This window comes from Micromesistius poutassou, assembly GCF_964030765.1.
Source record: "Micromesistius poutassou genome assembly, chromosome: 12".
Classification (NCBI taxonomy): Eukaryota; Metazoa; Chordata; class Actinopteri; order Gadiformes; family Gadidae; genus Micromesistius; species Micromesistius poutassou.
In genome coordinates, this window is record NC_140282.1 from 18902119 (window position 1) to 18918767 (window position 16649).

Sequence of the window (16649 nt, forward strand, 5' to 3'; positions counted from 1 at the left end):
GGTCATCTTGTTGATGCCTTCAGTTGATTACAGCAGCGGTCTTGGGCTGGTTTATTCCCGGAACAAGACAAGGTCAAGTGTACCACACACCATGGCTACTGTACAAACTGTACAAACGTGTGTGACGTTTATTGTTGCACATTTCTCTGTATCTGCATATTTCTTTTCATAGCATTTCTTCTCAACATAACTTCCCTCGCTAGATTGAAGCATGTTGTGCTACTCGTCATCGTACAACGACACATTGCAAAGGCACTTATCTTCTGCATTTAATGCACGAGCACACAGCTATCAGAACGGGAGTCTGCCTTCAGGAGCTCGCTCTCAGCAGAACGAAGCTCCAGCGGCAGCGGCGGTGGTGGAGGCTTTTTCTAGCAAGACCCCCCCCCCTCCCGCTTTGAGGGGGTAGAGGGGTCTAAGTGTCCCCCCACCTCCCCCCCCGTCCCCTGCCCCTGCCCCGTGGCCCGCCCCACGTCCAGCCCTAAAACACCCAGGGGTGCGCCATCTGGCTCCGAGCGAGGGGTGGGGGGGGTCAGACGGAGGTGCTTACCGGGAGGAATAGGCGGAAGAGAGGGGGGAAGGGGGGGGGGAACAATAAAAAATAGGATGTGCATCGCTCATTGTGTTCCCTCCATCAAAGTGTGTGAGCAGGAAGGCCTCAACAGGGGCCGCAACGCTGGCCCAGTCACCAGGCGCTGGTGAGCAGATGGAACAAGTACATCAAGCTGTGGGGGATTATTGAAATGAGTGACGAGTGGCAATCATCTCAAATACTGCATTATTAATGCATGGTTCCAGCTATTCTCCTCTTGCCCTTGAACCTGTCAGCCTAAAGTAGGAGCCTAGAGTTTCCTAAGAGACCCAAATCGTCTCTGGCTCTTACTGGTCAGGATCTCCACTGTTGGTCACTGCATCACTTGCTTAGATTGAATTGGTACAAATTGATGTATATATATATAGTATATGAAAGAAATTCAAAGCTGGCTGTTATGGCATTGTTTCCGCCATTAAACGCATTCATCCACGTCAGTTTGTAAGTTTGAAACACCTCACTGTTCATTTTTAGTTTTGTTTCCATTTTTTTTTTTTCTTTGTTGTGTTGCTCTTGTTTTGAGGCACAGCACATGCTTCTAGGATAGCTAAACTACAAAGAAACTTGTAAAGGATTTCCCTCCAGGTCGACCCGTCTGGTGTTTTTAAGCTGTTCCTCCTGTTTGCTGGTGGATTAACTCATTTGTATGTGATTGTAAATATTTTCATGACCATGCCAATCCGATTCAGTGGGCTGGTAGTGAAAACGGACTCCCGATGGAACTGAAACTTGACTGTGCTATATAGCAACAAAAAAAAAAAAAAAAGAACAAAAAAAAGAAAATTATGACAACAAAGAACTCATATCTCTTGAGGAGATGCTGTTTCATAAGTGTTAACAAGCACTGGATATAAATTGTATTTTTATCAATTCTGAGTAATGTGAAGCTGTTTGCTGAGTAAAAAAAAGAAAATACCATTTCCGCATTTGAACTCAAGTGTGTCTTGTCAGACACCTGATTCAAGTCTTCAAATATTTTTCTGTCTGCTTATTTTGTTAATTTATGCAAAGATCCATGTGATGATTGAACATTTTGTTTAAGCTTCAGGTCAGGGCCGCCTAGGAAGAGAGTCAACAGAGAGAAAGAGGGAGGGAGAGAAATTCAACATCCTACATGCAAAGCAACTGGTTAGAAATACATTAGAGGTCAGAAGTCCATTGTATATTGTCTGTCGTGTGTATTCATGTTTCAATGTATTTATTAGCCACTATTGGCTCTAAAATTGTTGGTTAACCATTAGTCAACAAATGGACAATCAAATCGACAGAATTAAAACTCACTGATTAGACCGCAGAACAAAAAGCATTTCAATATATTTGCCATCTCATTTGGCGTTTATTGTAAATATAACATTGGAAATAGATTTTATTTTTTTCCCATGGGTACTTAATGAAGTATAAGTTATGTATTTGATCATTTTGTTTTTACATTTTTGTATGTGCATGTATGTCTTTAAAGCCTGACAAGTCACTGTACCTCACGTAGATGCTGAATATTTCTCCCAGGGGAGCAGGACCTTAGATAGTAATGTTTTGATAATCTTCCCAATTTAAAGACAAATCAATGAAAAAAGAAATCAGTATTTACAATCTACAACATTTTTGATATGACAAGTAAAGTAATCACAAATAAGGTACTACAAACACTTAACAAAAGTGAGTTATTTCAACCACAGCATTCATATAATGTATAATCCAACTTGTGTTTTGGCTAAGTAAAGCACTCATTTGAAGAGGATTTTTTTTGAGGAGCAATACTAATACAAATAATAATGAACATGCATGTATTTGGCTTGCATTTACACAGTATAGGAATGAACAAAAGTTGTTTTTATGAACATTTCTTTGTTGAAAACACAACTGACATTCTTGTAGTTTTTTTTTTACAAGTTGGGAGTGTGCAAGTATTTATTAGTTTTTAACATGGAATAATGCAGTCACCCGAGTGCATTCTTACTCTATATTCTCTTTGCCATTTTTATATGTTGCTAATTTTAATGAACTTGTTCTTGTAGACTATCCAGCCATCAGCAGTTTAGCTCCATACAACCCCTTTATCAATCTAACTATAAGAGATGCCGTTGCATTTGATTCAAAACTGAAGACTTGTAATGCTGTTTCAACATTACTTACTGTACATTTTGTTTTTGCCTGTCTGAACTCTGTGATGTATATGGTGGGGATTATTCTCTCTAATTAAGTTAATCAGCACAATTCACTGATATGCTGGACGGAGATGCTAGCTGGCGTTCTTACGTGTATCAATAGTTCGGGACAGCATTTCTAGTTGTCTTTACAGAACTTTGCTTTTGAGCTTATTTTGTCTTAAGCAACACTGTGTGGCTCTTAGAGTATCGGGGCCGTTCATTTGAGATTGCTGGCAGCCTGGTACAGTTCTGTGCATAGAATCCCTTATCCTGGCAGGTACCTAGACCCATGTCAAGTATTGTTTGGGTGTTATTAGAGTAAATGAAATACATAGTGTCTGTTGCTGCTTTGAAAAAAAAATATTTCTGAATATGTAAATAGTTTATCATAATATCTTGTACAGTCCAGTGTAAAGTTTTTAATTCAACCTAAAACGGTTGCCATTACATTTCTGTTCACATTCTCCTTTATACAGTACACAAAAATCAATTATTTGCTAAGGATGTTATTGTTAAAAGGAAAAAAAAGACAATGGTACTAAACTATTTTACGTTTTTTTTTTTGTTGTTTTTTTTGCTTGGCTTCAAAGTGTAAACCAGCAAGTCTTTGGTTTCCATGTGCAGTATTGACGTGAGGTAAAATTAATTCAACAGTGGTGTGTTTGGGGAACAATCCCCTCTTGCTTTGGTAGTATTAATACACTATTTGAAACCAATACAAACCGGAAGAGTGACACGTTGGGGCTTCGGGGGAGGGGGGTATGTCGCACCTTGGAAATGTGTTCAAATGTTTAGGTGGTCCTCCCTGCAGGATGCATTTAGGCATATTATAATGTAACACCATTTTCTGTATGTAATTAGTCCATTGACGTAAAAAAAAAGGCAGTCATGCGCTGTATAACTGCCTGTTTGAGATCATTTACCTCAAGAACTTTCTCCTTTTCTGTAAACGAGTAAAAAAACATTGTGTGACAAAAAAACATCTCACCATCACTCCATCTTTTGTACTGCTGTTGACACTTACAAATTAAAGAGACATTTTGTTTTAAAGTTTGAATGTTTTTTTTTGTCACTGTCGCTATTACTCGAATGAGTCGCTCATTCATGCAGTGTTCGTTCAGTACGCAAGTAGATTGGCCGGAAGCAGGAAGTAGGAAGTAGTTCACATGCAGTAAACCTGCGGCAGTAAGCCGCGTTCCTATTGGTCATATATGAATAGCATAGACATAAGAGTAGTTGGAAAATTTATCCTGAAAAGTGTTAAACAACACGAAAGGATGCAAAGAAATAAGCACTTGCATTTGATGGTCAGGAAAGAATGTGAGGCAAAAAGGGGCGAAATATTGCTTAACATTATTGCTAATAACTATTTAATTGTAATGATTATCAAAACATTTGATCTGTGAGTAAGACAATGGAATTATGGACTGGTGAAAAACTTTTACCTCAACACAAATTTCTTTAACTAGGCTATAACACTAATTTGGTAAATCATAAGCCCAACATCTATTTGAGGTCATTTTCATCTTACACAAGCTTTATAATTCGATACATTAAATGTAAGCATAACCTGTTTTTCCAGCTGATGGTAAACAGCGACTCCTGAGAGTATCTCTGGCTTCCCCATTAAAACAGGATTTCCGTTTTTCTATTCTGTCTATCCCCTAAACCCCGTCCCCATTTACGAGCGTCTGTATGCAGATTGAAATGCATTATTTTTACACATTAAATCATGTATACCTGACGTAGAAATGTCTTTCTGCTATACACATTAAAATCTGATTTACATCCCCCTCGCTAAAACACAGACTGTCACTCCCCTTCCTCAGATAATATTTACGCCCTTGTCAGTAAACACAGACGTGCGTCTTGAAAATTCATTTCAGACAATTACCAGAAAATCTAAACCATATTATCATGAGAGATTATCTAAGATAATTACTTTGTGGGGATGTCCCCACACATTTTTAAGCAATTATTCTCAACAGTAAACAATGCCAAAAAAGCTTTCTCCATTTCCACATAGAAGGTAGGAAGTGTGCAACACAGGAAACAGCCATGTATCCATCGTTGCTCCTATCAGAAGCAGCATGGGCAGTTGAAGAGATTTAACATCAAAGAGGTGTTTGACTTAAGCCCAAGCCCCAAAGCGATGTCAGGCATTTTATAATTGCATTGTAGTTCGGCTGTAAGAACAATCACCACATGCAATTCCCCTTGGGATCCTTGACCTGATGAAAGTGTACATTCAGAGGTCAGGGCCCAGTGTGCGGTTGTGTTTGTGTGCGCACACACGTGCATGCATTTGTGTTTGTGTGCATGCCTGAGTGTGTGTGTGTGTGTGTGTGTGTGTGTGTGTGTTTGCGTGCATGGGTGCGGCCGTGTGTGTGTGTGTGTGTAGGTCGGTGTGTGGGCGTGTGTCAGAGCAGCGAGGGAGCCAGAGGTCAGGCTGAGAGTTATAAGCCTGGTCTATGTCCATCATCCCAGCCTGGATCGCTGCCATCTGTTGCTCATTATCTTCATTACTTCTCTGTGTCCCACACTGGGTTCAATTGAATGTTTGCCTCAGTATATTTGAAGACAGTTTCAATCCAGTTACAATTCAGCATATATTGTCCATTTGCATAGCATTCTGATGTAAATCAATAATGGGAGGAACAAACAAGTAAAATCAGAAGCGATGAGAGCAGCATGCTATTGCAACATGTTAGGAGTATAAATCTTACATGGAGAGACGTTTGAGAAAACAACTTAAAAGTATTTTTTTTTTTCTCCACAACATATTGAATAACTGGACTGTATTCTGTCCTCTCAAGCTCCTATATAACGATACCGATTGGTTCTTGGCGTTTCTAACGGATGCCCATGTCAGCTCCCTGTAGCAGGAACACCCAGCGGTAAATGGAAAATTAGACGTATACCTAGTGACAATAAATCTCATGGTAATCTCCCACACCCCCGTCTGCAACTAATGGCAGCCTTGTGCATCGCCATGTATTTGTATTTGCATTATTGTGTGTGGGCAGGGTGTACAAAAAATTAAATGCTGCAGAGGTGGTTGACATTTTAATCTTGAGTGAGTGACAATAATTCTCATTTCCTTTGGCGGACACACTTTTTCTTTCTCTCTCCCTCCTTCTCCCTCTCCCTCTCTCTCTCTCTCTCCTTCCCTATCTCTCTCTCTCTCTCTCTCGCTCCCTCCCTCCCTCTCTCTCTCCCTCTCTCTCTCATGTGTTTATGAATGTGTGTTCCAGATGGGGACTGTAGTGTGATTGGGGAGCCCGTGAGGTATGGTGTATTACACCACTGTTTCTAAGTGACCCATTTGCTTCAACTGTCACCGCCAGTACAAAGATGTGGTTCTCCGGCTCGCGGATCATAATGAATACCGCCGTGTTGTCGCGGCTACGCCAGCCCCGGGGCAGCGATCGCGTGACTCTGAAGACTAAATGCTGCAGGGGAAGATGAGCGTTGAGGGGCATATGGAACAATATTTTACTGTCCAGCGCTGCCACCACTGATCCCCGGCTCCCTCAAGAACAGCTGCTATGTCTCTGACTTGCTTATTAGATTTGACTCATGGCTCTATTATAAGGCCTCTGGCACAGGTAATGAAATGGCTGATATAAAAACAGTACAACATTTTTTTTTCCAGTATTTGGCATGCAGCACTTGGCCTTATGTTTTTTTTTTCTCTTTTTTTTAACACGTGTGGGTGTTTTTTATTTTATATACCATACATCAATGGTGAATTATGAATGAATGTGTCTCAGTGTTTGAAATTCCTTTTTTTTTTTCCAAATGAATAGAAAACCCTCCTCCTCTAGTCTCGACGACGTCCCTGAAAGACTTTGCCAGTTAATGCGTATACAAACGGCGGCAAAAACCACAAAAACAAGGAGAGAAAGCGAAAAAAGAGAGAGAGTTATGCGGCGGCAATCCAAAGATCTCCATTTCCACCTCGAGTCGTCGGACCAGCATCCATGTCTGAGAGAACGGTACAGCCCCTCAGCTGTGCTTTAATCCTTGGAGGTGAAGGACTTAAGAATTCTTGCTAATTTCACAGATGGTTTAAAATAGATTAGCATGGAGGAGCTGCTCCCAGAGAAGAGCTGACCCACCAGGCTTCCTGCACAGCTGCCAAGTACCCTGAGCCTGATGCTCCGGCGTGCCTTCCAAAAGTCCTGCAAGGTTAAACTCAAACTTGAGCACCGCCAAACAACATCCTTCTTGAGCTCTCACCGCCGCCGCTCCTTCACCTACTTTTCATCTCTTGTTTACGCAATTGTTATCTCAACAGATGGATCCACTTTGTGCACGCTTTACACAGATTCCCTTTTAGGTCATTTATTCATCATTGTGAGCCTAGCTGAAATTCTGCTTCTATTTCTAGTCGTGTTATAGGCTAGTGCCAAAAAGTTGTGATTCTCCAACCATTCCAACCAAATATTTTGTGATTCAACGTTTTCCTCAATTGGTTGCATTGGAAACACTACACAATAGGAGATGATGGGCTTGAGAAAGCAAGCTACCCATCACCTTTCTCCACCCAACACAAAGCCCTTTGAAACACAACAGACTTCACAGTTTAGTCAATCTGCCCATTTGGCCAACAAAGGTCACATAGCTTGCATTATTTCCATGCTTCCCCCATCAGCCACTTAATTCAATGCATCCAAAAAGCCATGTTGTTTTCTTCTGCCGAATAAAGGAGTGGATGGGGCTCTGTGTGGAGTGTTTTGTATATGCCAAGACTGCTGCTAGAGAAGGGGCAATGTCCGAGACAAGCAGACACGACTCTGGCCCGGCTGAAAGGGCCCAGCTTGGAGTTAATGGGGAAACACAATGGGATTTCATGAAAAACTCGTCATGGTTTTGTTGGAGATGTCATTCTTTGGTGCATAGCTGTGTGGAAAGCCTAGGAACCATCTGAATGTTATTTGTGCTTTTCTTGAACCATATTTGGGCCAAGTCTCACAAAGCCCCTGTGAGAAGGCTGAAACAATACGGGGCCGCTCTGAGAAGTGGCCGAGACCTTCGCTCCAGCCAAGCGGTCCTGGACCTGCTCCTTTCAAAGGGCCTGTTTCAATGGGCTGACATCACAGCACAGCTGTCACTTTCTTTCAGCTACACTAAGAACAATGTTACAATGTATGTAAGCCTATATATATATATATATATATATTTTTTTTTTTTTTTATTATTATTATATATATATTTTTATATTATTGTAAATCTAGTGTAAACCTATTTTAAATGTAGTGGAGATAAAGGTGGAGGGAACAATATTTTAGCTGCTTTAATGGAAAATTAAAGCTTTCTAGCAGAGAGCATTGTTTTAAATGGAAAATTGTATTTGTGATTATCCGATTAATGAAATTTCAAAAACAACTAACATTGAAATCTAAGTCTATATCTGTTATATCTATATCTATAATTAGTGATATTACATATTAAGATGTGATGTTACATTGCATCTATATTGCTAATATGTTTAGTTGTCCTTTTATAAATCAATCAAGCTTGTGTGCAATACTGGCATAAATTAACTTCTGAAAATACACATGGGAAAATATTTCAGAAAAAGTAATTTTACATACTGTTTCACATCATCGCCTCTCTTCTGTACATTTATCTCCCGAAGCATTTGACTGTATTTCTTTGGGGAAGAATAAATGCATGATGGTTTTTTAAAAGCATCTCATCTCGCCTTAGCTTTTTGAAGAATTTAACAAAATAATGGCTTATTTCTTGGTATATGTGTTATTATCTCAAAGCCATCACTCAGTTCTCTCATGCATATGTCAATTACTCAGCCACACCTTTATGAATATGTAAATGGTAGCAGAATGCCTCATTAATTAGTAATTCATGCATTTTTCACAAGCCAGATACTGATGAATTATCATCGAGAAGTTATGAAAACAGGATTCATCACCACATTTCCAGTATTTACATCTGTAAAGTGTGTAGAGCAAGACATTTCAGTTGTGCAGCTTACAGATGTACCGTCGTTGCAGCTCTTCTGTATTATGAACGGTAATTCGGCATGAAATCACCCAGTGCTTGATCATTCTTTCCTCCTTTCTTTCTTTCTTTGCTTTAAAAACTGCTTATAGATTTAATTGGGAATGCAGATCCTATATAGAAGTAAGAAGCAGATGGTGATTTTGTCCTCCTAATTTCTTTCTTAATATCTCTATCTTAATATTATTTTCTCTATTTTTCTTTCTTTTGATAAACTGGTTGGATGTTGATATGAAGATGAGGTCTCCATGGCCACTTGATGTTCGCCTGTCACAACATGCATTCTTAAGCATTACAAACAGGTGCACTGTACATCAATGGACCCTGTACTTTACTTGTTACGTTGTCATTTGCTGGCTTTATTTTCTCCCCACCCTCTAATTAGTGGTGAAGCACATGTACAGGGAAGATCTATTGTTTACAGTGAGTATTATGTGCTAAAGCTGTGTTTGAAATCGTTCCCTATTCGCTCACTCACTATTCCCTCTGTAGTGTTTATGATATAGTGAACTATATAGGGAACGCACAAACGAGAATTTGGACACTATGCTGAACATTTCTGAACGTCATTTGCGTCAGTAAATGCGCCCGCATTGCATTGTGGTATACGGGAGTAACATGAAGGGAACATCGTATGTTCACTCAAATTTTGGGTATGTACGATCATTTGAAAAGCTATGTACAATTATTTAAGCTTAAAAAAAGTCGGCTGGGGCGCCCCGGTGGTGCACTGGGCTAAGGCGCATACCGCATACAGGCACAGACCTAATCGCAGAGACCTAGGATCGAATCCGGCCTGGGTCATTTACTGCATGTCCTCCCCTCTGTCTTCCACGCTTTCCTCTCTATCTCGCTCTATAATAAAGCTGAAAAAAAAAAAAAGTCGGCTTGGTTCATAACCACGTGGTACCCCGATTATGGAATACTTACTAATGGGTTATCATGTAGGAACAATGCTTTATAAAAGATCAATTCACTATTTACTACTACTTTATTAATGCTTAAAATGAGTTATTCTAAAGTGCTACCCAGAAACCAAATGCCTTTGCCAGTGACACTTGCCTTATCCCACCTCTGTTTCTCATTGGATCAGGCCAGCCACCCATGAATTCTCTCTCCCTGGACTTTGTTGGAGAAGCTGCTACATGTCATTCACTGCTGTAGCCAAGCTCTTAAGAAGATGTTTATGTTTTGTAAGGTCTCTTTCCTTTCGCTCCAACTTGGATTGCCCTATTTGTGTCAATCCCCTCATTTTGTTGGTTATGTTCATTCCATAACCCCCCTAGAGTGAAACATTGATCCTAACTATGATGCTTAAAACCAAATCATAATCCCAAACGTCGGTATTTGTTCAGCAGTATTATTGAGGTAATAAGTTATGCTCTGGGGCGACTCAAAGGCTCAACCCTCTAGTGTCGTAACCTCGTGGGCAGTTCGCCTTGGAGCAACTCGGGTTCGATTCCGACCTGTGGTCCTATACATATCATTCCCCCTCTTCTTCCCCTACTTTCCGGTCCCTCTTCATTGTTCTTTCCATAAAGGCACAAAAAGCACCCAAAAAATAAGGTCAAAACCACTTCATCAATTTTAGATCACTTTCATACACAATGTGCGGTTTTAGAGTGGCAAAGATTAAAGGCCTACTAGGGTAGTCAACGTGATGTTTTGGGCTTGTACTACAAAGACGCACTGATCTCTTCTAAAGGTACAAACTCGTCAGTGCTTGCTTGTTTGCCTCTTTACTAACAGTGAATCGGAATAAACATAATTATGAAAAGCCTTCAACCCAGCAAAGTCAAATGTATCATAGCCTACACAATTTTTCTCTGTGACAATTTTTGTATTTTATTTTTATTTTAAGATAAGGTTAAAACCAGATGAACCCAATATTCACAGTGAAATGTGAGAGGCTCGTATTACAACCAGTGGCCTCCAAAATGTTCCAAAGCCCTGTTGCTACAATCCCAATACAAAAAACAGCATTGCAGAGCTGGTGTGTGTGTGTGTGTGTGTGTGTGTGTGTGTGTGTTTGTGTGTGTCTGTCTCTATATGTGTGTGTGTGTGTGTGTGTGTGTGTGTGTTTGTGTGTGTCTGTCTCTATGTGTGTGTGTGTGTGTGTGCTTGTGTGTGTGTGTGTGTGTCTGTCTCTATATGTGTGTGTGTGTGTGTGTGTGCTTGTGTGTGTGTGTGTCTGTCTCTATATGTGTGTGTGTGTGTGTGTGTGTGTGTGTGTGTGTGTCGCTCATCGATGGATACCCGCATGTACGTGCGTATGATTTGAAAGTTGTTTTGTTTATCCAAGAAAAAATGAATGTTTACCTCGCACAAACATTCTGAATTATTCTGGTTATTATGGAACAACTCTAAGGCTTCCTTTCCTCAATGCCACGATTCTTTTGGATTTTTAGACAATTTTGTTCGGGCCATTTCTTCTCTCTGTAGACATGGTAAGATGATAGGAAAACTGATATAAGATTAAATTGTTGTGTCAAAGGAATTGAACATTGTTTCCCTTGCAAATGTACCACATTAGAAATTATATTGCAGGAGGCTTGTCATGCATTTGGGTTATGATAATTTCTATGCAATCATATAGATGTGATTCTATTAAATATTCATTTACTACTCCCTTAAGTAATAATGGTGATTGAAAAATCCTGGAAGCTGTACTCTATTTTTTAATGATCATTTCAACAAAGCTAAGGAAATATATATTCATATTTCGTGTGCCAGTGATGAGATTTGAGAGGTGTGCACCCACCATCTGACCTGTGTTCATCATGGTGTGGAGGTTGGGCTGAGACCACCACATCAACTCAAGTAAGAAGTTATAATCATGCTTTCTTATGTATCAGAGAGAGAAATAACCTTCTCAGAGATTGACATATTATTAAACGGATATTAATTATATATACTTCTACTTTTCTCTTAGCCATGCTGAAGCCAAGCTGGTGGCTTATTAAATCATTTGCTGCTCTTTGGGTGATCTCCTTTTGAATTTTGGTCTAACCCTCCAGGCATTTGTATTTTTTTTTATGAAAACAAATGTAGCAGAAAATCCTGCATTGGTTTAAGAGAATTATGAATCCTTATTACACTGGCTGAAAACATCAAACATTTTGTTTAGGAGCTTTCTGCTGGATAAGGCATCAAAGGGGAGTCACACTGGCACATATCAATTTATTAGTACGCTCAAGTTGGCAAGATAATATTGTGTGCATCGCCCACTAAATACTGTCTTTGCTCTCCTCCACAGACAGCAGAAATGGTCTTTGTTAAAACTAGGAGGAGCTGCTGAATGATGGGAGTATGAAGTGCACAAGAAGCTGTAAATTAAAACATCTGGTAACGGGGCATAATATCAACAACTTTTTTTAAATGATGGAAGGATTGTGGCTGTAAGGCAGAAGAGATCCTTTATCGGGAGGCAGATAGCCTAACCTGTCCCAAAATGGGAGTAACCCTGAATGTGACCCCAGGGTAGACATCCATGTGATAGAGGGGTCACTAAAGGGGACCTCTAGACCATAACAGTGGCTGGAACTGACTTTCTGGATCAAGGCATTACATTGGAAATTCCATTGCCTGAAAAACATTGTAGTGAAAAATGTTAAACCCAATTTTTTAAACAGCCTTTGACTTCCATCCATGTGTTAGTTAATACATTTTGTGTGACTTGGATCAATCTAAATTAGTAATGTAGGATAGCGCAATCACAGCGCAAACACAATCTCAAATGTGTTGCTCTGCTGTATAAGGTATCACAACTGTTACGTTACGTTGATGTGAAAGAGTCACTGTAAAATATCTGAAAGTCAAAACTGATTGCACATGAAGTATCTTTCTCAGAACAATTGGAGGCTTATGTACTTTGGGCACACTTGAACACAACACACATTCAAATTATATTTTGGGTCATTCTTCTATTTATTTTTGTAATTTTCTACAAAAAGTAATTGACAAACTATATGATCTCCATTGTTGTCAACTAATTACGTCACACTTGTGATGAAACTTGTACAACCTAAGGGCACATGTAAACAACATGGTCTTGATCAGGTTAATCATGAGGCTCTATACACAGTTTGTGACTATTGTTAGTGGGTCCACAATGCCCGTGGCTGGTCGGAATGGAGCAACTCTGTGGTCTCAGAGTCAATTATGGTGGAATGATTTGCATGGCTTTGTTTCCAAACCCCACTGAGCTGCAGAATGGAGCCAGCCCTCTCAATTACTGTACACCCAGAGGTGGCCCAGCCTTTTGATTAGCTTAGCTTCTTCAAAAAAAGTCTAAAGTCATTCCAAAAAAGAAGAATCATTAATTTGCTGCCTTCTTGGTACTGGAAGGCAGAAACGTTACGGAAAGATCAGAGGACTGAACTTTCTTGCCGGGCTTCTGAGGACAACATTGAAAGAACAATTCATATTGATCCAAATGTAAAGGATGCACAGTTAGAGGTTACCATTTTGAATTAAATTAACCTATTGGATGTTCTAAATAACTGCATGGAAGACTGTATTCAAGCCATTTGATTATACAAACATGTCTGCAAATGTTTTTATTTAAATGTTATTTGGTTATTCATTATTGGTAGACGTATATATCTAGTAAACCAAATCTGGAAAAAAAAAAAGTGTTTTGTATTTCTGTAAAGAACGTACAGAAATGAAAGTGTACACTGGGAAAGCAATGCATTTTGTAAACACTACTTATCCATTCAACTAGGCAGTTTGACCACTCAAAATAACTCCCAGTATAGATTTATAATTTCATAACATTGCAGATGTTAATGCTTTGATCTTACAGCAGTTGTACCAATCCATGAGTAGTCACTTGCGTATCAAATCTAAAAAAGAAAAACGATTTCAAGGGCAAGGGAAAAACTTTAATCATCATTGACTAGTGCTTATCTTATAATCAGAAGTTGAATGATAATTAATTTCCAAAGATTTACAGTAATGTTGCCTTGAATCCATTGCTGTTTATCAGATTGATTTCAGAGATATTCTTTCTCTGGGGAAGAGGCATGACAATGTCGAAATCTATCTTTCATCGTGAGATAGATAGCTTTTTGTAAAATACAGTAACAAAAATGTACTGCCTTTTCCATGGGGTTGGGGACAGCCTCAATATTCCGGGAGCAAAATCTCACTCCTAATAGCCCAAACTTCTCAATTGCATGACCACCATGACCATCCATGTGCACTCACTCACACACACACACACACACACACACACACACACACACACACACACACACACACACACACACACACACACACACACACACACACACACACACACACACACACACATCGCCATAGCGATCATGGATATCCCACATAGCTGTGACCACACGCCAAGAAGAACACTTGCATCACAAAATAATGAGTCAGTGAAAGAAAATTGTTCAATCCATGACCTGAGTGATTCCTGACAGAACTGTTAAAAAAATGTCATTAAATAGGCTGTTAAAGTAATTGTGTGTTCCTCACTGCATTGAGGAATGAAAATGATTTCCCTTTTCTCTCGTCCCCTTTTTTTTACTTCGCTCACATTACAGGTTTAGTGCGACCCTGGCCTCTGTTCCTCCTCCTGTCTTCACCTTTGTTTTACAGAGAGGATTTATTGTGATAAGAGGAAAAAAAGGAATAAATGTTAAACAGCATGGAACCTGGCTGACACATTAGCCGACCGTTCATCCTTCCCAACTGTCTGACCCTCTAGAAACGTCTTTCATGGTAGCTCTGGTCCTCACTTTGATTTACACTTTGTGGGCGTGTCTAACAAACCACAACTTTACATGTAGTTCCATGACTAATTATGCAAATATTACAAATTGTACTTAATCAAATGCCATATGTAGAACATATGTGAACAAATAACATATGATAGTGCTACCTTTCATTCAACGACATACATTCACTGATAGATCAACCCGTGCATTTCGTAAATCATCCTAAAATGGTTAATATGTATGTTTACCTGGATCTTATAATATGTTTCTTTACACTTACTAAGATGAGCTGGTCAGAAGTCATTAGATCAGCTCCACCCTATTCAGCTCTACAGTGTGACATCTCAGTTTCTCTTTAAATGACTAAATGTGATAAACTGTGTCATATATACGTTATACAGATGTGACCATGGGGGGTGGGGCACTGCCTCCCAATGACCTCCCTGTATGCCAACTCTGCTCAAATCTCACCTGATTCCTGTTAAATTCGTCAGAGGATAAAATGCATCTTGTGCATTTGCTTAATCATTTGGAAGCCATGCATGGCAATAGTGTCTGGCAATAGTGCCAATTACCACGCAAATAACTACAATTCCAATGGCAACTTTAAGGGTACAAATGCCAAGTGTATTTATATAGCACCATTCAAACACAAGCTGTTTACAAAGGTACAAACAAATCACATGTAAATGTTTTGAAAGTACCATCATTAAAAGATGATAAAAAAGGATAGATGTAAAATAAAAGTATAAGATGGGAAGAGAATAAAGTGCAGACATTAATTTTTAATTAAAATCTGCAGCAAAGAGAAAATTGTCAAGCCCTGCTTTAAGATAATAAAGTGGTGAGGTAGATCTCACATGTTCAGAAGTTTGTTCCAGATCTGTTGTACAGAGAGACCTACAAAATAATATCAAAAGGATGACAATTTTTAACGTATAAACAACAAATATAACTATAAGAAAGTATTCCTATTTCAGAGCCAATTCTGAGACGGAATTGTGAAAGTCTTTCCTAGAAGATACCCCGTAATTACTGCATTGTTTATCAAAGCACTGACCCTTACATTGTCTTGGCCATTTGGCTTCCATTATGTAGCGCCCTGGGCGCCTGTCAGCCTGTAAGGAAGTCAGCAGTGATTTGGTTTACACAGATATGGCAGGGGATTGGGCCTTGAAGAGCCAGATCTGCTGTATTTCCTATGATGTGAGACGTGGTTTATGTTTTCCTGTCATGAAACCTATAACCTGGCAGCATGTGGGCAAAGTTGACACAGCTCTGACCTATTAAACAACATCTATAGCCACTGTCTTCATGCACCTTCTAATTCCCCTTCAAGAGAAAACAGAGGCGAACAAAGCACCTCGAGCGTGGAAAGGGAACTCCCGTCCTCGTTGTTTCTTATTTCTTGTTAGTAAAAGGCTAAAAGAAGACCCATTTTTGTCAAGTTCTAGTTTTGCAACAAAGACCAATAGTATCTCTGGCACGCGTCACGTCAACGTTGTACACGTCAGGGAGAGCGACGTGTGGAATTGCTAGCTGCTTGTGAAAGCCAAAGTCAATCACATCACGTGACCATTGTGTGCTTGCTGCCTCTCGTGCAGTTCAACAGCATCACTCTTCATTAAGCATGTGGGCCAAAAATATCATCCACCACTTTAACGTCCCTTAATATCACTGTATCATTTGAATTCCCCCAACGCCCTGGAAATGTGTCCCAGCTGGGAGAGCTTAAAAAAACATGGAGGCAGGAGACTGTAGGAGAGGACGGGGTAGAAAATGGGAAATGGTGGGAGGTGCCGTTGAGGAAGGAGACCATGGGAGTAAAGGGGAGAATTGACAGGCTATTTAGACGTGGCACTTCACTTTGCATTAGTGTACAATGTCAGGCCTGGGGGAGCCAAAGTGAGGCCAGATTTCAGGCAATGCTGGTCAGGCCCGGAGCGACGGATCACTTACCTTTGAAAATCAAAGTGAATGGCAAGAGATCTAGTCTGGAGTGGGGCCAAGCGGCAGAGGAGGGAAAAGTGTGAAACCTGGAGAAAGGGAGACAGTCATTGAGGAAATCCATTACCAGTCGAGAAGCCAACAGGCTTGAAAGGAGCTGTCTTGTTAAATTGGCTGCCTGATAAAGCTGGTCTTTGG